Consider the following 23932-nt stretch of genomic DNA (forward strand, 5'->3'; position numbering starts at 1 on the left):
TTAGAGTGAAGACATTTGTCACATAACACACATGCTCCAGTTTTTTAAAAAAATTCTGAATCTTGGGCAATTCTTCTCTTGTAACTACTTTGTAGCTTCTAAAAGCAGTTATTGTCCAAAACTGGAAGAACTTAAGTCTTCTGAGATGAGTATGTGAATGAAAGGAGGGAGGTAAACAAAAAATAAAATTAAAAAAGATGAGGTCTGATATGGGAGCAGCCGGATAAGAAGATCAAAAAATGAACAGTAATTTAAAGTTTATTCCAGATATAATGCAGGTTGTTCTGACTTTAAGGTAGCACCACATGGCATACTTCTGAGTCCATTCCCGAGATATTCTGTTGTGCTTATCGCTGTCTGTTTTATAGATCTGTGCAATCTCTGGCACTAAAGGGTCATCTGGATTTGGATTACATAGCAGTGAACAAATGGACAAAAGAACTTTAGAAATAGTTAAAGAAGGAGACCATTGTTATCTTAGGATATCCAGACAAATGCTGCCATTACTGTTAATATTTGGATGATAAATTCTTGTAAATGCAACCTTAGGTTTGAAGGGGTAGTCTGTAGAAAAATAAATTCAAAAGAATACACCACCTTGATATGGGCTGTCATTTATCGTCCCCAACTGGATCTACAGAACATTGTGCTGGAGGGTCATGGGCCAAATCACTAAGTTCTTAGTAATCCATTTCAGTGCCACAGCCTGTGCTTTTTGTCTGGCTCCTCACTATCTTGGTGTGCATTCAAAGGTTGGGCCAAAAATCTTGATTATCTGGGCAGCGGGGAAGAATTGTCTCTTTGTCTCACACCTGCTGTGCCAGACACAGGCACCTGGTCGGCCAGGGGTCGGCCTCCCTTCCCTTCCCCTACCTGTCCAAACCCACACATACAGAGGGGCCTGGGCCTCTCTCAAGCTGTGGCCTCAGCCTCCTCCCTGTGCGGCATCTGGTGCCTCCCTGGCACTATGGGGCTCACGCACATGACACAGCCACAAGATGTCTGCTCTGCTGTTACCTGTATTCCTGATAGAAGACATTCTAATTTGGGTGAGATGAAATCTTATGGTAGTTTTTATTTGCATTTCTCATATTACTCGAGATGTTGAATATTTTTTTCTATATCTGTTGATTGCTTGCAGATCTTCTGTGAAGTGTCTGCTCAATTCCTTAGCCCATTTATTGATAGGGTTATTTGTATTCTTGGTGTAAAGTTTTTTAGTTCTTTATAGATTCTGGAGATTAGTACTCTATCAGAAGTGTGTGTGGCAAAGATTTTCTCCCACGCTGTAGGCTCTCTCTTGATATTGTTGATTATTTCCTTTGCTGAGAAAAAGCTTTTTAGTTTGAATCTATCCTAATTTTTGAATCCTAATTTTATTTTTTGTTTTGAGAGTCATGTTAAGGAATTCTGGTCCTAAGCAGACATGATAAAGATTTGGACCTACTGTTTTTTCTGTAAGGTGCAGGATCTCTTTTCTAATTCCTAGGCCCTTGATTCATTTTGAGTTGAGTTTTGTGCAGGGTGAGAGATAGGTGTTTAGTTTCATTTTGCTGCATATTGATTTCCACTTTTCCCAGCATCATTGTTGAAGAGATTATCTTTTCTCCTTTTATGTTTTTGGCACCTTTGTCCAGAATGAGATAACTGTATTTATGTGGGTTTCTCTCTGTGTTCTCTTTTCTGTACCATTGGTCTACCTATTTTGGTGACAATACCATGCCATTTTTGCAACTATTGCTCTACAGTATAATTGAATGCTTTACTATTTTTGGCTTTACTATTTTTGGCAATTCTGGGTCTCTCATTCTTCAGAATAAATTTTTTGATTGCTTTCTTTATTTATATGAAGAACATTATTGGGAGTTTAATTGGAATTGCATTGAATTTGTATAGTGCTTTTGGTAGTTTGGCCATTTTGCCAAATATTGGAGATCTTTCCATCTTCTAAGATTTCTTTAATTTCTTTCTTTAGTGTTCTGTAGTTCTCATTGTAGAGGTCATTTACCTCTTCTGTTGACTGATTCCCAAGTATTTTTTTTTGAGACTATTGTAGATAGAGGAGTTTCCTAATTTCTCTTTCAGAGGATTCATCACTTTTGAATAAAAATGCAATAGATTTATGAGTGTTGATTTTATATTGTGCTACATTACTGAATTCATTTATGAGTTCTAGAAGTTTTCTGGTGAAATTTTTTAACTCTTCTAAATATGGAATCATGTCATCAGCAAATAGTGTTAATTTGAATTCTTGTTTTCCTATTCATATCTCTAATTTCTTTGGTCTGTCTAATTGCTCTGGCTAGAGTTTCAAGAACATTGTTGAATACATGTGGTGAAAGAGGGCATCCCTGCCTTGTTCCAGTTTTTAGGGGGAATTCTTTCCATATTTTCCCATTTAGAATGATGTTGCCCATGGCTTTAACATTGATAGCCTTTAAAATGTTGGAATATGTTTCTACTCTCCCTGTTTTTCTAATGTTTTAAGCATGAAGGGGTGCTGAATTTTATCAAATGCTTTTTTTTGCATCTATTGAAATAATCATGTGATTCTTAACTTTAAACCTGTTGATGTGGTGAATTACATTTGTTGATTTCTGGATGTTCAACCAAGCTTGCATCCTTGGGATGAAACCCACTTGATCATGGTACTGTATCTTTTTTATATGTTTTTGTATGCAATTTTCTAAATTTTGTTTAGAATTTTTGTGTCTATATTTATTAGGGATATTGATCTGAAGTTTTCTTTCCTTGACATGCCTTTGTCTGGTTTTGGTATCAGGGTGATATTAGCTTCATAGAATGAATTTGGAAGGTTTCCCTCCTCATCTGTTTCATGAAACACTTTGAGGAATATTGGAATAAATTATTCTCTGAAGGTTTTATAGAACTCAGTTGAGAATCCATCTGATCCTGGACTTTTCTTTGTTGGTAGACTTTTGATGACTTCTATTTCATTACTTGAAATTGATCTATTTAAATTGTGTATGTCCTCTGGATTCAGTTTGGGTGCATCATATGTCTCTATAAACCTGTTGATGTCTTTGAGATTTTCTGCTTCGTTGGAGTATAAATTTTCCATGTTGCTTCTCATTATGTTATGTATTTGAGTGGTGTCTGTTGTAGTATTTCCTTTTTCTTCAGAAATTTTGGTAATTCGAGTTTTCTCTCTCTCTTCATTAGTGTGGCTAAGGGTTTATCAATTTTGTCTACTTTTTCAAAGAACAAAATTTTGTTTTGTCAATATTTTGAATTTTTTTTTGTTTCAATTTCATTGATTTCAGCTCTGATTTTAATTATTTCCTGTCTTCTACTGCTTGTGATGTTGATCTGTTCTTCTTTTTCTTGGACTTGAGATATAGTGTTAGGTTGTTTACTTGTTGACTTTTTCTTTTATTGAATGCACTCCATGCAATGAATTTTCCTTTTAGTACTGCTTTTATAGTGTCCCAGAGATTTTGAAATGTTGTATCATTGTTCTTGTTTACCTCTAAGAATTTTTTTATCTCCCCCGATGTATTTGGCTATCCATGTATCATTCAATAGCATATTATTGTCTCCAGGTGTTGGAGTATATTCTCTTTTTTATTTTATCAATCATTTCTAATTTCATTCCATTATAATCTGATAGAATACAAGGTAATATCTCCTTTTTTATTTGCTAAGAATAACTTTGTGGCATAACATATGGTCTATTTTAGATAAGGATCCTTGTGCTGCTGAGAAGAAAGTGTATTTGCTCATTGATGGATGGAATATTCTGTATATGTCTGTTAAGTCTAAATTATTGATTGTGCTATTGTGTTCTATGGTTTCTTTATTCAATTTTTGTTTTGAAGTTCTGTCCAATGGTGAGAGAAGTATGTTAAAATTACCTAGTATTATTGTGTTGTGGTCTATTTGGTTCCTGGAATTGAGAAGATTTGCTTAATGTACTTGAATATACCATTGTTTGGGGCATACATATGATTGCTATGTCTTGTTGATTTATGCTTCCCGTAAGCAGTATGATTGTCCATCTTTATCCATTCTACTAATTTTGTTTGAAATGTACTTTATCTGATATGAGGTTGGAGACCCCAACTTTTTTACTTAATCCTTGTGTGTGGTATGTTTTTTCCATCCTTTAACTTTTAGTCTGTGGGTATTTTTTTCCATGACATGAGTCTCTTGAAGGCAGCATATTGTTGGGTCTTTCTTTTTAATCCAGTCTACCAGTCTATGTCTTCTGATTGGTCAATTTAGTCCATTAACATTCAAGGTTATTATTGAGATATGTCTTGTATTTCTGGTCATTTTGAATTATTTTTGATTTTTAACTTGACTTGGTTTATCCCTTAATTGGCTGTTATTTTAGGGTAGTTCCTCCCTTTGTTGACCTACATTGTAGTTTTTAATTTTTTCCTCATGTAATATTTTTCTGAGAATGTTTTCTAGTGTAGGTTTTCTTTTTGTAAAGTGTTTCAGCATGTGTTTATCATGGGAGTATTTTATTTTGTCATCAAACATGAAGGTAAGGTTTGCTGGGCACAAGATTCTTGGTTGGCATCCACTTTCTTTCAGAGATTGAAATATGTTATTACAGGTCCTTATTACTTTTAGGGTCTAGGCTGAGAAATCTACTGATATCTGTATTGGTTTCCCCCCATATGTAATCTGATGCTTTTCTCTTACAACCTTTAAAATTCTATCTTTTTTTTGTGCATTAGTTATTTTCATTATTATGTGACTTGGTGTGGATCTGTTGTAAATTTGTACATTTGGTGTCCTGTAAGCCTCTTGTATTTGATTTTCCATTTCATTCTTCAGGTTTGGGAAATTTTCTGATAATATTTCATTGAATAGATTATTTATTCCTTTGATTTGTAACTCTGTGCCTTCCTCAATCCCAATAATTCCTAAATTTTGTCTTTTCATGATATCCCATAACTCTTGGAGGTTCTGTTCATGATTTCTTACCATCTTCTCTGTTTGGTCAATATTGTATTAATGATTAAATATTTTGTCTTCATTGACTGACTTTCAGCTTTCCAAGTGACCTACCCTATTGTTTATGCCTTCTAATGAGTTTTTAATTTGGTTTATTGTTTCTTTCATTTCAAGAATTTCTGTTTGTTTTTTCAGAATCTCTATTTCTTTATTGAAATGATCTTTTGCTTCCTGCATTTGACTTTTTATTGGTGCAATCATTAATTGTCTGCATTTGCTCTCTTATCTCATCATTTTCTTCTCAGATCATTTTAATTATGTACATTCTGAACTCCTTTCTGACATTTCTCCTCCATGCTGTCATTAGATTCTAATGATATAGCATGTTTGGGACACTTTCTTCCTTTTTTTTCTCATGTTTTTCCCATATCTTCCCCTCTGGCAGTGCAAATACAAGGTATTGCCATTTCACCCCTATAGACTTATAATGTCCCTACAGGTTTCCAAAACCTCACCTTGAAGAGAGAGATTAATATTAGCAGCACACCGTACAAACAATATGTATCCTTAAACCAGATAGTTCCTATTAAGATATTAACCATATTGTCTTAGTAAACAGAAATGATGAGTTCAATTATTATCTTCAGCATAACCAATAGTTTTGCAAAATGGACCACATTTTCTAATGGCAGATAAAGAGGATAGGGATGGGTGTAGAATATAACATTAATCAGATAAAAAGTGAGTCTATAGAGGTATTATGTCATAGAAATAGTGAAAGCAGAATTAAAAGAAATTGGTTGTTAGCATGAGAAAAGGGAGAAAGTATACAAGGAAACAGATAAGAGGAAAATAGAAAAAGTGAGGAAAATATTAATAAAATAAAAGAATAGTAGGCATAATAAGAATAATCATAATAATACTACTAATAAAAATTCTACAATAAAACAGTACTGTACTGTTCAAAATTCCTAGTCTTCAGTATTCTGATGCCTTAGAAAAACTTGATAATGCAGTGTCCCAAGAAGGGTATTGTCCCACTATGGATGGTGGCCTCCAGGTTGCAAATAACCCATGCTAGCAGGCAGAGGTGACCCCATGTGTTGATAAATCATTAGGTGCTGTGCATGTGCCAGACTGCCAGCTGGGGCATGGACGCTGGAGATGGCAGGTGCTGACTGGGTCTGGTGGCTGTTTTATTTTATATATATATATATATATATATATATATATATATATATATATATATATATTAGTTGGCAATAGACCTTTATTTTACTTTGTTTACATGCAGTCCTGAGAATTGAACCCAGTGCTCCAAAGGTGCCAGGCAAGCACTCCGTCACTGAGCCACAACCTAACCCCAACATTTGTTATTGTAAAAAAAGATTATTTATTTTAAAATTATCACTCACATTTAAAAAAATATTTTCTTCTAATTAGTTGTACATGAAAGTAGAATGCATTTATACATTTTGATAGATTGTACTTTTTCATTGGCAGTATATTTGACTATTCTGTGCCTCCTGTACAAACATTTTTTTATTCTAGTTAAATATGCTTAAAATTAAATTTACCAGTATAACCATTTTTAAGGGTACAATTAATTCCATTAATGTATTTACAATGTTGTAAAATATTCACAAGTAATTCCAGTCTCTCATTTCCTCATGTCCTGGAATGACTAAGATGCATTTCTTTTAAATGCATTTGCTTTGTTTTAAATTTTTAAATAATTTGACCTATGCAGTATGTGGCAAGTTTCTCTAATTTCTTTCACTTAACATAATGCTTTCAAGTTCATCTATGCTATATATTTTAGTATTCCAATTAAATTCTTGATGACTACAATTCTATGTGAACATACTAAATTTAGTTATAAGTCATGGTTTTTATAATCACATTTGCAGTATTGTGGATGAATCCAGCTATACTCTACCACTGATCAACATCCTCAGACCTTTTTTTTACTTCTTATTTTGTGGCAGGGTCTCCATAGGCTTTCTCAAAATTGTGATTCCCTCTAGAGTTTCTGGAATTCTAGATTGCACCATCATGCCTGGCAGTTTCCAGTTAATCTGCTATTAGATATATGGGTTGATTGCAACTTTGGTGGTTTTGAATAATTCAACTATGAATATTCATATACAAATTGTTTTTTTAACTATTTTTAGTTATTTTTATAAACATCTGGGGTAAATACTGGTTCATTTTGTAATTTGTTATCATTTGTTATTTTAGTATTTTTTTTCTATTTTTCTATTTTATTATAGTACACTGTACAGTGCTAGTCAGATATAAAGGTTGCATATAAAATATTTAATAATATTATAAAGTATTTTATATATAAAAAATATTAATTTAATATGTAAGTAATAAAGTAAAATAATTTTAAGGACATCTATAAAGAGATCACTACCAAAGATCTACAACATTGTCAATATTCTAGAAGTATCTATCATTAATATCTAGAAATAGAGAATACCTTTTTATGCCTTATCTATCCTATGTGCTATCTTATTTCTCTACAGAGGAAATAGATTATTCTTATTTCTCAAATAGTTGTATTATTTATGTATATCTACACTGAGAATATGTGACTTAGTTTTGGTTACTTTGAATTTGATATGAATGGAATCATGTGATTTTGTTAGTATGTTTCTTTCCATTGAGCATTATGTTGCTAAAATCCATTTGTGTTACTGGGTGTGATTACAATTATTTTTTGTTGTGTAAGTTTTATTGTATGTGAATTCACCATAATGCCTTCATCCATCTGTTGATGGGTAGCTGTGTATTATCCAGGGTCACGTGGCTGTTTCTGGTTGTTCTGGTTTGTCTTGCTGCCATGAACTTTCTCACATGGGATTCCTACAGTTCACATGCAGGGGTCGTCCAGGTTCTGTATCAGGAACCAGAATGGCTGTGCTGTGGGTCCTCACTTTCCAAGGTGACCTACATCATTTCACTCCTTTGGGCCATGCATGTGAATGTCCATTAGTCACCAACTTCTCTGACACGTAACCCATCAAAATTGACCATGTTGACCAATATGACTTTGATTTACTTTTCTCTGATTAATAATAATTTGTCTTTCCATATTTTATTAACATGTTTCTATGACAAGACTATTAGAATCTTTTGCTCATAATCTCTATTGCATTTCTTTTCAATTTTTTATTTCATTTTATTTTTTTAAGTTTATTTTTATTGTAAAAAAATGGCATATATGTTGTTTCTGTTTGTACATGAAATAAAGGCATGCCATTCGTGTAATCATATGTCTACACAGGGTAATGGTGTTTGATTCATTCTGTTATTTTTCCCTCACCCCCCACACCTCCCAACTCTCTTTTCCCTCTATACAGTCCTTCCTTCCTCCATTCTTGCCCCCTTACGCTCCCCATTATGTGTCATCATTTGCTTATCAGTGGAATCATTTGTCCTTTGGTTTTTTGAAATTGGCTTATCTCACTTAGCATGATATTCTCCAATTTCATCCATTTGCCTGCAAATGGCATAATTTTATCATTCTTTATAGCTTAGTAGTATTCCATTGTATATATACATATATATATATCACAGTTTCTTTATCGATTCATCAATTGAAGGACACCTAGGTTGGTTCCACAGTCTGGATATTGTGAATTGAGCAGCCATGAGTATTGATGTGGCTGTATCTCTGTAGTATGCTGATTTTAAGTCCTTTGAGTATAGGCCAAGGAGTGGGATAGCTGGGTCAAGTGGTGGGTCCATATCAAGAATTCTGAGGAATCTTTCCAGAGTGGCTGCACTTATTTGCATCCCCACCAGCAATGTATGAGTGTACCTTTTTCCCCACATCCTCTCCAGCACCTATTGTTGCTTGTATTTTTGATAATTGCCATTCTAATTGGGGTGAGATGGAATCTTAGGGTGGTTTTGATTTGCATTTCTCTTATTACTAGAGATGTTGAACATTTTTCATATATCTGTTGATTGCTTGCAGATCTTCTTCTGTGAAGTGTCTGTTGATTTCCTTAGCCCATATGTTGATTGGGTTATTTGTATTCTTAGTGTAGAGTTTTTGAGTTCTTTATATATTCTGGAAATTATGGCTTCATCTGTAGTATGAGTAGCAAAGATTTTCTCCCACTCGGTAGGCTCTCTCTTCACATTGCTGATAGTTTCCTTTGCTGAGAGAAAGCTTTTTAGTTTGAATCTATCCCAGTTATTGATTCTTGCTTTTATTTCTTGTTCTACAGGAGTCCTCTTAAAGGAGTCTGAAACTAAGCCAACATGTTGAAGATTTGGACCTACATTTTCTTCTATAAGGTGAAGGTATCTGGTTGGATTCCAAGGACCTTGATCCATTTTGAGTTGATTTTTGTGCAGGGTGAGAGATAGGGGTTTAGTTTGATCCCTGGAATGCAAGGATGGTTTAATATCTGTAAATCAATAAACGTAATCCATCATGTCAACAGACTTAAGAATAAGAATCATATGGTTATTTTAATTGATGCAGAAAAAGCATTTGACAAAATACAACATCCTTCATGCTCAAAATACTAGCATATTGATTTCCAGTTTTCCCAGCACCATTTGTTGAAGAGACTATCTTTTCTCCATTGCATATTTTTGGCACCTTTGTCTAGTATGAGAAAATTATATTTATTTGGGATTGTGTCCATGTCCTCTATTCTGTACCATTGATCTATGTGTCTATTTTGGTACCAATACCATGCCATATTTGTTACTATTGCTTTGTAGTATAGTTGAAGTTCTGGTATTGCGATACCCCCTGTTTCACTCTTCCTGCTAAGGATTGCTTCAGCTACTCTGGGTTTCTTATTCTTCCAGATGAATTTCATGATTGCTTGATCTATTTCTGTAAGGTACATCATTGGGATTTTAATTGGAATTGCATTGAATCTGTATAGCACTTTTGAAGTATGGCCATTTTGACAATATTAATTCTGCCTATCCAAGAACATGGGAGCTCTTTCCATCTACTAAGGTTTTCCTCAATTTCTTTCTTCAATGTTTTGTAGTTTTCATTGTAGAGATCTTTAACCTCTTTGGTTAGATTGATTCCCAAGTATTTTTTTTTTTTTAGGTTATTGCAAATGAAGTTGTTTTCCTCATTTCCCTTTCCTATGTTTCAGCTCTTGTGTATAAAATAGCTTTAGATTTATGTGTGCTGATTTTTATAGCCTGTTATTTTGCTGATTTCATTGATGAGGTCTAGAAGCTTTCTGGAGGAGTTTTTTGGATCCTCTAAATATAGAATCACGTCATCCGCAGATAGTGACAGCTTAAGTTCCTCTTTTCCTATTCGAATTCCTTTAATTTCTCTAGCCTTTCTAATTGTTCTGGCTAGTGTTTCAAGAATGATGTTGAATAGAAGTGGTGAAAGAGGACATCCCTGTCTTGTTCCCATTTTTAAAGGGATTTGTTTCAGTTTTTCTCCATTAAGAATGATGTTGGCCAAGGGCTTATCATAAATAGCCTTTACAATGTTCAGGTATGTTCCTACTATCCCTATTTTTTCTAGTATTTTGAGCATGAAGGATGTTGTATTTTGTTGAACGCTTTTTCTGCATCAATTAAAAAAAACATATGATTCTTATCCTTAAGTCCGTTGACATGATGAATTATGTTTATTGATTTACGGATGTTAAACCATCCTTGCATTCCAGGGATCAACCCCACTTCATCATGGTGCATGATTTTCTTAGCATGTTTTTGGATATGGTTGGCCAATATTTTGTTAAGGATCTTTGCATCTATATTCATCAAGGATATTGGTCTAAAATTTTCTTTCCTTGATGTGTCTTTTCCTGGTTTGGGTATGAGGGTGATATTAGCTCCATAGAATGAGTTTGATAGGGTACCCTCCTTTTCTATTTCCTGGAATACTTTGAGAAGTATTGGAATGAGTTCTCCTTTGAAGGTCTTGTAGAACTCAGCTGAAAATCTTACTTGTACTGGACTTTTCTTGGATGGTAGGTTTTTAATGACTTCTTCTATTTCATTGCTTGATATTGATCTGTTTAAATTGTGTATGTCCTCCTGGTTCAGTTTGGGAGGATCATATGTCTCTAGAAATTTGTCAATTTCTTTGGTAATTTCTATTTTGTTGGAATACAGATTTTCAAAGTAGCTTCTCATTATGTTCTGTATCTCAGTGGTGTCTGTCATGACATTTCCTTTTTCATCATGAATTTTAGTAATTTGAGTTTTCTCTCTCCTTCTCTTTGTTAGTGTGGGCAAGCATTTGTCTATTTTGCTTTGTCAATTTTTTGAATTGCTTCTTTTGTTTCAATTTCATTGATTTCAACTCTAATTTGAATTATTTCCTGTCTTCTACTACTTTTGCTGTTATTCTGTTCTTTTTCTAAGGCTTTGAGGTGTAATGTTAGGTCATTTAGTTGTTCAATTTTCATTCTTTTCTGGAATGTGTTCCATCCAGCGGAACCGGCGCGGAGAAAGGAGACACCACCAATCTTTAGTTGACCAGATTTATCACATCCTCCCTGTTTCTCTGCCTCCTTTGTTCTGCTACTATCTCCCTTCTTCTTCCCTCTCCCTCTCTCCTCCCCCAGGCTCCTAGCTTATCAGCCAATTATAGCAAAGCTTTATCTCACACAGGAGAGCATGCAGAGGAATGTCAGCATAGCACTATATGAATCATGAGTTGTCCACGGGCGGCATGATATTAGATAGCCAATCCTAGAGCCTGGCATCAACACGTCATAAGTCTCCAAGGAACTAGTAGGCAAGCAACCATTACGGGTACTTCCTTATTTTGGTACCCAGTGCCCTTTGGCTCATTGCCAGGCACCATCTTGTCCAAGATGGCCCTCAGCAGGAATGCACTCTCTGCAATGAATTTTCCTCTTAGTACTGCTTTCATAGTGTCCCAGAGATTTTGATATGTTGTATCATCATTCTCATTGACCTCTAAGAATTTTTTTTCTCCTCCCTGATGTTTTTTGTTATCCATGTTTCATTCAATAGCATATTATTTAGTCTCCAGGTGTTGGAGTAATTTCTGTTTTTTATTTTGTCATTGCTTTCTACTCTGAGTCCATTATAATCAAAAAGAACACAAGGCAGTATCTCTATGTTTTTGCTTTTCCTAAGGGTTGCTTTGTGGCATAACATATGGTCTATTTTTGAGAAAGTTCCATGTGCTGCTGAGAAGAAAGTGAATTCGCTAGTTGATGGATGGAATATTGTATATATGTCTATTAAGTCTAGGTTATTGATTGTGTTGTTGAGTTCTATGGTTTCTTTTTTTGGTTTTTGTTTGGAAGATTCACGTAGTGGTGACAGCTACATGTTAAAGTCACCCAGAATTTTTGTGTTGTGGTCTATTTGATTCCTGAAATTGAGAAGGATTGGTTTTATGTACAGGGATGCACTGTTGTTTGGGGCATAAATATTTACTATCATTATGTCTTCCTGATTTATGGTTCCCTTAAGCAGTATGAAATGTCCTTCTTCATCCCTTCTGACTAACTTTAGCTTGAAGTCCACTTTATCTGATATAAGGATGGAAACCCCCACTTTTTAACTGAGTCCATGTGCATGGTAGGTTTTTTCCCATACTTTCACCTTTAGTCTGTGGAAGTCTTTTTCTATGTGATGAGTCTCTTGCAGGCAGCATATTGTTGGGTCTTTCTTTTTAATCCAGTCTGCCAGTCTATGTCTTTTGATTGATGAGTTTAGGCCATTATTGTTCAGGGTTATTATTGAGATATGATTTGTATTCCCAGACATTTGGCTTATTTTTGGTTTTTAAGTTGGCTTGGTTTCTTCTTTGAGTGGTTTTTCTCTAATGTACTTCCTCCCTTTGCTGATCTCCATAGTTGTTTTTCATTTTCTCCTCATTGAATATTTTGTTGAGAACATTCTGTAGTGCAGGCTTTCCATTTGTAAATTGTTTTAACTTTTGTTTATCATGGAAGGATTTTATTTCATCCTCAAATCTGAAGGTTAATTTTGCTGGGTATAGGATTCTTGGTTGGCAACCATGTTCTTTCAGAGCTTGAAATATGTTGTTCCATGCCCTTATTGCTTTTATGTCTGGGTTGAGAAGTCAGCTGCTATCTGTATTGGTCTCCCCCTATATGTAATCTGATGCTTTTCTCTCACGGCCTTCAAAATCCTATCTTTATTTTGAATGTTACGCATTTTCATTATAATGTGTCTTATTGTGGATCTGCTGTGATTTTGTACATTTGGTGTTCTGTAAGCCCCTTGTGTTTGATTTTCCATTTCATTCTTCAGGTTTGGGAAATTTTCTGATAATATTTCATTGAATAGATTGTTCATTCCTTTGGTTTGTATCTCTGTGCCTTCCTCAATCCCAATAATTCTTAAATTTGTTCTTTTCATGATGTCCCATTTTTCTTGGTGATTCTGTTCATGATTTCTTACCCATCTTCTCTGTTTCAGTGAATTTATTTTCAAGATTAAATATTTTGTCTTCATTGTCTGAGTTTCTGTCTTCCAAGTGGTCTAGTCTTTTGGTGATGCTTTCCACTGAGTTTTTTATTTGGTTTATTGTCTCCTTTATTTCAAGGATTTCCACTTTTTTGTTGTTGTTGTTGTTGTTGTTGTTGTTTGAGAATCTCTATCTCTTTGTTGAAATGATCTTTTGCTTCCTGCAGATGCTCTTTCAGCTTATTGGTATTATCATTCATTGCCTGCATTTTCTCTCTTTTCTCATCCTTTGTTTCATGAATCATCTTAATCATGTATAATCTGAAGTCCTTTTCTGACATTTTTTCTAACATACTCTCATTGGATTCTATTAATATAGAATCTAGATTTGTTTGGATCATTTTCTTCCCGTATTTTTTCATGTTGTTCATGTGTCTTCCCCTCTAGCAGTGCAGATCTGAGGTATTGCAGATTTCCCCCTATAGGCTTATAGTGGCCCTATATGTTTCTAAAACCCTTTCTTTATGGGGAGATCAATATTAGCAGTGCCCAATTCAGACACTATGAAATCCTAGGCCAAATAGCCCCTATGAGGACATTAACAAAATTCTCATAATGAACAGAATGAGTTCAATTATGATCTTCAGTAAAACAAACAGATTTACAATAAGATCTGCAGTTTCAAATGGAGGACAAAGAGGATGCAGAGGGTTGTAGAATGTGGCTGTTAATGGGATAAGAAAAGAATATACAGAAGTTCTAGATAATAGAAAGGGTGAGAGTATAATCAAAAGAAATTGGACGTTACCATGCAAAAAGGGAGAAAGAGACTCTGAGGGAACAGGTAAACAAAAGAAAAAGAGAGCAAGAAAAGTAAAGAAATGAAAACAATTTTTTTCAATAAGAAGAAAAAAGAAAATCTACAGTATAATAGTCATATAGTAATGAAACCTCCCAGAGTTCAGTAGCCTGATGCATGAGAGGTACCTGACAATGAGCTTCAAGCCTCCAGCAGGCATCTCAGGATGGGTTTTGCCCCACCTAAAGATCAGAGCTATGGCTTCAAGGATTATCCAAGATGGCTGCTCTGGTTTTGAAATGTATTGTCAAATGGGGAACTGCAGCTCAGGGTGTGGCTGTGGTCAGCAGGAGGTCCAGGAGGTGGGATGCGGTTGGTCAGGCAGGGGTCCTGGATGTCTGGTGTGTTTGGTGTGGTTGTGGAATCCTGGAGGCCCATTGCAATTAGTTGGTCTGGGGTCCTGGTGATAGAGCACAGTCATTTGGTCTAGGGGTCCTGGTGACAGGGAGCAGTCAGTCAATGTAAGGGCACCAGAGGCAGGGAGTGTTCATTGGCTGAGGCATTCTGGAGATGGGGCTCAGTCAGTCCAGCCAGGGGTTCTACTGGGCCTGGCTGTTGTCTCAAAATGGCGACAGCCACGTGAAATCAAACCTGCAGGTCCTGTTACAGTGAACTTTCAGGCAACAGCAGGCAGCTGGTGCTCCACTGGGGCTGGGCGATCAGTTTGCTGACTGTTGTTGGATGATCATGGGGTGAACCTCGTGTGTTGGGTAATGGATATGTGTAAGGCAGGTGATGGACAGGCAAGAGGCAGGCAAATGGTGGATGACAGGTGCCTGACAGTGAGCAATCTGCACTCAAAAAATGCATCGATATGCTGGCAGACTGCAGGTGATCACAGCAGACAAATGGGGTAAACAGAAGGGTATCGATAAGCAGAAAAAACTGCCTTACCAAGAAACAGATGTTCTTTGCTTGAAACCGGAGTTTCAGAGTGACAAGGAATGCAGCCTCCCTCTAGTCCGCCATTTTGGATCTGACAAAATATCTTTATTTTTTTTATTTTTTGTGGTGCTGAGGATTGAACCCAGTGCCTCATACATGCAATTCAAGAGCTCTACCACTGAGATACAGCTCCAGGACCCATATTTTTTCTTTATTTCTGTTTATAACAAGCTTTACAACTTGATAAGCTTTATAACTGATTTGTTATTATTATGCATTTTTTTCTACTTCACCATTTTATTATTTTTTTCTACAATTCAATTTGATGTTTCTTTGCATTCTTTCATATATGATATAACTTGTATTGAATTATTGCTTTACTCCACTATTGAATGTGACATAAGATGTGATCATTTAAACCAATTCTACATTTTAATTTGTATTTGACCCATAGTCATTTAATCATTAAAAATATATCCAACTGCAAAAAATATGTTGTTTTTCAAATCAATTTCTAATATTACTGCACAGTGAATAGAGCAAGTTTCCATGAATGCTGTCTTGGAATTTATTGAAGTTTTATTTGTGCCTTAATATGTGGTCAGTTTTTATAAATGTTCTATGTGTGCATGAAAAGATGGCCTCTATTATTAGAGTATAAATCCCGGGGCCATAGCCATAAGATGTTGAGGGCTTTCATATAATTTAATTACTTTCTTAGCTTAGAGTGGTGTGGTAAAAAGGTACTAATATGTTACTATTTCTTCTTGCATTCCATTTAACTTCTGCTTTTATAAGGTTGCTGCTGAATTCTTTGGCACACAGATACTCAAATATTATATCTTCATTGAGAATAATAAATTTTGCATTTAAGTCACTGTATTTTACATTTAACCTATTTGTTCACATAAAATAACAGCAGTTATTCTACTGGTTACTTATGGTAGTAGTTGTTGTACTTTTTCAATAGATGCAATGGTACTTGGGATAATTAGTAATGATTGCATAAAAAATTTTGCCAGGCCTAGAAAAACTTCTATTCCTTGAATGAATGTGAAAACATTTGATTTTATTTCTCACATTTAAATTTTTAGTCTGATTTTGCATACCCTTGTTTAACAGTTGTCTTTCTAACAGTTAAGTGGGGTTTTTCATAAAATTCACACTTTTAATTTGGGAGACTAAAATGCTTTTCTTAAAATACGTATTTTACCTATCCCACTGTGTGCATGTGTGTGTGTGTGTGTGTGTGTGTGTGTTTATAAAATAAAGCAAACTTAAATATGTTCATCAATCATAACAGGTCTGCATAAATTTTGCCTAACAATAACAATAAGTAACAATAAGGTAAGATTATGGGTTATGTGTGGGTGGGTGTGCATGTGTATGTGTGTTTTTTTCTCTTCCTAGGTTGGTTTGTCAGATGTGTGTAAAATTAAGGAGCAGAAAACTAAAAGCAGAGACAGGTAGAAGGCAGTTGAATAACTGCTTCATCCTGTTTCAAGGTTGTTGGTGGTTGAAGATCACCCCACAGATCCAGGTAAATGCAGTTCAGGGCACCCATGCAAAATTAAATCATGACTGCTCCCCCATAAAAGATGAGCCCTGTGAATGTACAGTGTTCTATCCTGGCTGCGGTGTGTGAAGGAGTGATGGAAACAATGCTGCTCTGGCTTTGGTCCAAAAATGACTGCCCATTGGGTGTTTCCCTGTGTGGTCGGAAGTTGTTTGGGGAGTTTGACCCCCTTCCCAAGCAGTCAATGCAATTGCTCTGGGTTTGATTTTGCTGCTGCTCAGTGCTGGTGTGAGCTGCTGGTGATGGTGAACTGTTGTCACACATGGCTTGGGTGACAGGTGGTGTCTGAGGGTAATGATGGTCACTTGCTATTCATATATACCTCACCAGATGGGTGCCCCTTAGTGGAGATCACACTGGTACTGATGGGCATAGTGGATGTGCTGGGTGGTAGGGAAAGGAGGTCTGATACTGGACATACTGGACATGGTACCCATGCACCTTGACCTGCATTAGATCATTTGTGTACCCCACATAATGGCCAGGAAGAGTTATGGGTGGTAGAGAACTGGCAAATGTGAATGGGTATAACCAGGGCCCAGGGTGGTGGGCCTGGGCAGGGCTTTTCAATTCTGACAAACAAGGACTCTAGGAAGAAGGATGATTAGACATGATTTAGAGTGAGTAACATGGATACTCATCTATTGATGTAGCTCTCCATCACATGCAAGAACTTGTAATGATGTATTCCCCCAAATAAAAGTCATAAAAATCAAAATTACAGCTTTCAAACACTAGCCAGGTGTGGTGGTGAGTTCCTATAATACCAGTGACTTGGGAGACTGAGGATTCCAAGTTTGAGGTCAGCCTGCACAACTTAGTTAGACCACCTCATAGAAATGAGGTGCTTATGTGTGTAGCTCAGTGGTTATATGCCCTTCCTTGGGTGCAATCCCCCCTACTGAAAAGTAAGAAATATTTTAAAGAATATACATCATAAGAAATTTTATGCAAACTTTCACCCAATATTTATCTCCATTCACAGGTGGAGAATGTGGAGCAGGGTAATCTCGACTCAGGTTCTCACCTTTTCTTATGCCACCATGTAAGACAGGTGGGGGATTTGGACATTGGTAAAAGTGAGGTTGGGAGCAGGAAGGAGATGCCCTCATTTCTGTGCAGCAACTTCAGCCCATGTGACATTTCTGCTGTGATTCTAATGAGCTTGTTTTTCCTGTAGCCTCCCTGAGGTCTGAGGTCTCAATGATTGAGTGGAAGTATCTTGGGCTTCCACTGTGTGTAAGAGAGGGGTGGAGGAGAACGGATGTACCTGCAGAAGAAAAAAAGGTACTGCTTCAGTTTTGAACTAAACACTCCTTGGGAGCTCTCCATTCAGCTGAGGGCAAGAAAATACACACAAAGAAAAAAGTGAAAGTTAAGGTTAAGATGTAGACAGTACTGGACAGAAGTCTGGAGGACAAATGATGTCTCATGAAACCCACTGGCTCTTCTTGTCTTTCCAGATGCTCCTCCTCTCACAGCTAACTAAGCAGTTTCATGCCATTCTCAGACATAACCATCCAAACTCCACACCAGACTGATGGCGATGGCAGAGTCTGGAAGTCAAGAGTAGAGAAAAATATCCAACAGGGAGAGCACAGGATGAGTGAGTATGAATTCCAGCACATTCCTGCCGAAGAGCAGTGGCAGCCCTAGCTGTAAATAACCATATTTAGGAGGACATGGACACAAACCCAAATAAATACAATTTTCTCATACTAGACAAAGGTTCCAACAATATGCAATGGAGAAAAGATAGCCTCTTCAACAAATGGTGCTGGGAAAACTGGAAAACCATATGCAATAGAATGAAATTAAACCCCTATCTCTCAACCCACACAAAACTCAACTCAAAATGGATCAAGGACCTCGGAATCAGACCAGAGACGCTACATCTTATAGAAGAAAAAGTAGGTCCAAATCTTCAACTTGTTGGCTTAGGATCAGACTTCCTTAACAGGACTCCCATAGCACAAGAAATAAAAGCAAGAATCAACAACTGGGATAGATTCAAACTTAAAAGCTTTCTCTCAGCAAAGGAAACTATCAGAAATGTGAAGAGAGAGCCTACAGAGTGGGAGAATATCTTTGCCAACCATACCTCAGATAGAGCGCTAATTTCCAGAATCTATAAAGAACTCAAAAAACTCTACACCAAGAATACAAATAATCCAATCAACAAATGGGCTAAGGAAATGAACAGACACTTCACAGAAGAAGATGTGCAAGTAATCACCAGATATATGAAAAAATGTTCAACATCCCTAGTAATAAGGGAAATGCAAATCAAAACTACCCTAAGATTTCATCTCACCCCAATTAGAATGGCGATTATAAGAATACAAGCAACAATAGGTGTTGGCGAGGACGTGGTGAAAAAGGAACACTCATACATTGCTGGTGGGGTTGCAAATTAGTGCAGCCACTCTGGAAAGCAGTATGGAGATTCCTCAGAAAGCTTGGAATGGAAACACCATTTGACCCAGCTATCCCACTCCTTGGCCTATACCCAAAGGACTTAAAATCAGCATACTACAGAGATACAGCCACATCAATGTTCATTGCTGCTCAATTCACCATTGCCAGATTGTGGAACCAACCTAGATGCCCTTCAGTTGATGAATGGAAAAAGAAACTGTGGCATATTTATACAATGGAATATTACTCCGCAATGAAGAATGATAAAATTATGGCATTTGTAGGCAAATGGATGAAATTGGAGAATATCATGCTAAGTGAGATAAGCCAATGTCAAAAAACTAAAGGACGAATGATCTCGCTGATAAGCGGATGAGGACATATAATGGGGGGTGGGAGGGGCTAGCATTAGGTTTAGGGTTAGGTTTAGAGTTAGGCTAAGGAGAGCGGTAAGAATGAAGGAAAGAAGGACTGTGTAGAGGGAAAAGAGGGGTGGTAGGGGTGGGGGGGAGGGGAAAAATAAAATAAACATCATTACCCTATGTAAACGTAAAAAAAAATAAAAAAAGAAAAAAGAAAAAAAAATAAAAATAAAATTAGTGGGGGAAATCAGGGAGGGAGGAGGTAGGTAAGGACTGATAAGTGTAGCAAAAGGGAATCATTGATAATGAGAGCAATGAAGAGACAGGAAGACTATAGAAATACAATATCCACCTAAAGTCAAGCAGTGTGGAGATGAGTAAATGCAGGTGCCACTATACTGATTGCCCAGTACTACAATGGATGTCCACAATGATGGCTCAGTGTCATCAAAAGAAAGTGAGATGGGGCCTGGGGTTGTGGCTCAGTGATAGAGAGCTTGCTTAGCATGTGTGAGGCACTGGGTTCCATCCTCAGCACCACATAAAAATAAATAAATAAAAATGAAAGTCCATTGACAACTAAAAAAAAGGTGGTGAGGTGGGGCCAGGCATGTTGGCACATGTCTGTAATCCCACCAGCTTCGGAGGCTGAGGTGGAAGGATCCTGAGTTCAAAACCAGCCTCAGCAACTTAGGGAGGCCCTAAGCAACTTAGCAAGACCCTGCCTCTAAATGAAAAATAAAAATGATTGAGAATGTGAAAAAAAAAAAAAAAAAAAAAAAAGGAATCACAGGGACAGGTGTTAGTTGGAAAGAAAACCAGAAAATACAGAACCACTGCCCTCTGCTGGATAAAAAGAGACACTGCAAGGCATGAATACTTGCAAGCTGAGAAGTTGGTGCACCTGAGACTGGCACAGGTAGGGAGGGCTGCACTTGTGTGTGTGCAGGTGAACAAGGAAAAGGAAAAATGGGATGAGAACAGAAAAATGCCAGGGATTGGGGGAGCTGATATAGGATAGCCGACTCGGCAGAAGTGCTTTCTACTTAGTATCCCATGACTTTCTACTGATTCTGCTCAGTGGTAGTGTTCTCATATCCCTTCCCAGAATATGCAACACCAGAAATGAGTCACAGACACCAGGTTTGGGGGCTTCTTGTCTGTTACTGCTGCAGCTGCCACACTGAAGAGCAGGTGCTAGTGTCAAGTCTAACTGTTTCTTTATGCCAAGAATGAGGGGTGGAAAGCAGGGCTCAGAACAAGAGCTGGCAACAGTGCAATGGCCAGTTAGTGGGATTTTTGATAAAGTAAAAACAAAAGTATTTAAGCCAGACTAAACTGCATACCTCTTCCCTTACACCTGTAGTCTGTGAAGACAGCCATGAATCTGAGGAATGAATATAGAGGAACCTGATGTCCCAAGCTCCTGCATTCTCATCCCTGATTTGGTGTTCAGACTGGTTATAACTGAAAACTGACAGGGAGAGGGTAGTAGTAACTTATTTGTAACTATCACAAAATGCTCTGTCATAATCACAATTTGCACAGAGACCACCACAACTTTATACAAAAAGTGCTTCTACAAGGATCTGCTGAACCATTTTCTGGGCGCTCTCAGATTGATGTCACTATTGATTTTAATGATGGTGGCCAAAGTTTAGTCTTTAAATAGCTATTGTAATCCTCATTATTTTGCCTTTAAATTTCTGTTCTTGCCTCAACCTCTTTGCCCACAGTTTACAACAAGAGGCATATTCCCACTACAGCACTCAGGTACTATTATTTTTGGGATGCCAGTTGGGGCTCAAGTCCTTGATGTCCTAAAAAAAAGAACAAAGCAAGATGTATAGAAGTAATAGGCAAAGTACAGAATTAATGAAGGTGAAGGTGCAGGCAGCACTCCTTAGGGTGGAGTGGAGTGGGTTGAGTGAGAGAGTGGTACAAGGTTCACAAATCTAGAAAGTCTAGAAAACAGTGTCATATGCCTACCTGCAAAGCATTTGTTTCCCTATTTAGAACTGATTGCTACCATTGATTTCCTCCCATTGGTTATCTTGTAATACTTGATTAAAAGAGTGTCTAACTTTTCACCTGTTGTTTACCTAATTAGACTACTAAACCTAATTAGACTACTGTTCACTTCAGTCCCACTGGTTGTTTAAGAATGCTATACCTGAGACAGGAGTTGCCATGGTGATGTCTTTAGTGGCGGAAGTTGTCATGGCAATGGGATTTACAGAGATGTGATAGCTCAATTCCCTCTCCTATACTGCATTGGCATTTTTCTTGTAACCTGCCTCTGCCATCTTGGAGTACCTGAACTCCTACCTAAAAATACCATCATTCCCAAATAATTTTCTGCCATTTCCAAATAATTATCACATTATTCTTTAGAGAATTTTTTTCTTTTTCTTGAGACCAATAATTCCTATTGCGTATTCCTCCCAGTCCTATCCCTTCTCAGTTTTCTGAGTGGCTTCTCTTGTACTTATTTTTTAACTTTGGTGTATTCTGATCACAGAAAAGATGTCAAGTATATTTGCTAGTTGGGGTGTGCAGTTGGGTTCCAGGTTTTTGGTTTTGAAGGTGAAGGTAAAAGCAGCACTCTGTGGGGTACAGTGGAGTGGGTCACAAAAGAGAAGCTAAAGACTACCCAGTCTGCAAATGTGTCTTACTAATTTACTTACTTGTGAGGCATTAACTTCCTTACACAGATCTGATTGAAGGTGTTACCCCCTCTGCTCTGTTAGTTATCTAGTAACTGATTAGAATAGTGTCCAATATTCTCCCATTGGTTATTTTATAATGCCAAATTTGAATACTGTGCAGTTCTTCCTCCTAGCTCATTTTATATTGCCAAACCTGAGGCAGGAGTTGCCATGGTGATAAGTCCTTAGTGGCGGGAGTTGTCATGGCAAAGGAACTTATGCTAAATCAGGATGACATGACTCATTTACCTGGTTTGTCATCAGTGGCATTGTGCTGGTAACCTGCCTCTCCCTCCTGGAGTACCTGAACTCTAACATCTGCAAACTAGGAAGCAAAACAAAGTGATTCCCATAATTACATTTACATTATTACATTTTTAAAAATGGAATATTCCTCATACTGTGAGTTCTTTACAAAACCCACAAGGGATGAAAAAGAAAACAAAAAAATAATGACAATGGGGGCCCCTTGGCCATGCTCCGATTGTTTGGGACCTGAGATGGGCTGAGTTTTACCCACATACTGCTGGTATTTCACAGAACCACCCTCCCGCCTGCCTATGCTGTCCTGGGCCCAGCAGGCACAGCGAAGCCCTGCCCCGCTACCCCGAGAATGCCCCCTACCTCTGGGGAGGCAGGGTGCACACACGCATTGTGCTGGGGCAGTGGTGTGAGCAGGGGGTGCTCCTGGCAACTGTCCACATAGCAACCCTTGGGTGGTGATGGCGCCTTCTATGACCTGTGGATTCCGCTTGAGTAGCAGCAGACTTTCAGCTTTCATGTGGACAGAGCCATTGTCTTGCTTTTCAGCATGAGAAACCTGCTGCAGGGCAGCCAAACGTGCGCCAAAGAGCTCATCCTGGACAGGATGAAGAAGGTACTGTAAAATCCAGGCCAGTTTTGCTCTCTGTGACCTTTTGCCCACAGGCCATGCTGGGGTCGAGCTTTGTCACTGTCCCAAGACCTTCTGGACAATCACACCTAAGCGGGGTGGGACAGTTAAACTCTACATTCCCCCACCTCCATTGAGCCTGATGAATGAAAACTACACTATCCCAGGGGAGGAACACTGGGAAACATGGTTTATACAGTGTTGCAACCATTTCTTATCAGGTGAACTTGGAAAAGCACAGGGATGGTGATTGTAAGCTCATGGCCCACAGATGATGGACACAGGAGATGGGGCGCTAACATCAATCAGCAAACTTTCCTTTATTTTGCAGCAAGGTCAATGGATCAGGCACTGTTAGGACCCATTTTCTGGGTATGGAGATGACCTGCGGGTTACAGAAGGAATCTGGGTTTTATACTTTCTTTGTAGACTATGGACATATAGTTTGCACAGTCAGGGACTCAATTGTGCAGGTTAAAATTTTATTTTAGGAAGGTAGCTGTAAAAAGGTTGAAACTCATTGTTATCTGGGGAGATAGGAGCCCACTACCAAAGGATGAGTCCTCAACACATCTTCTCCATTATTTTGTTTTTTCACTGAGATACTGTTTCCCAGAGTTTTACTATTTGCTGTGCCTCCATTTTGGACTTTTTCAGTGGGGGAAAGTCAAGTCCAGAACCCAGCATTCAGTATCTGCCCCTTTCCTTATTATTTCCATTGTTATTAGGAACAGATTTACTGAGAGGTTAATGCTTTGCTAGTTTCCACTCCCTTTTCCAAGCTGAACATCTTTCTGCTTTTCTTCAGGGGCTGTCTTGTAGGAATATTATTTTCCATAACCCTACACTCACAAAGCTAAAGAAAATGTTACC

At 37.4% G+C, this 23932-nt stretch overlaps 1 pseudogene; it reads right to left on the minus strand.

Moving 5' to 3' along the window:
- Nucleotides 1-232: 232 nt before the first annotated feature.
- Nucleotides 233-23193, minus strand: LOC124975181 (ubiquitin-conjugating enzyme E2 D3-like; annotated as a pseudogene).
- Nucleotides 23194-23932: the final 739 nt, after the last annotated feature.

This window comes from Sciurus carolinensis, unplaced genomic scaffold (genome assembly GCF_902686445.1).
Source record: "Sciurus carolinensis unplaced genomic scaffold, mSciCar1.2, whole genome shotgun sequence".
Taxonomy (NCBI): Eukaryota; Metazoa; Chordata; class Mammalia; order Rodentia; family Sciuridae; genus Sciurus; species Sciurus carolinensis.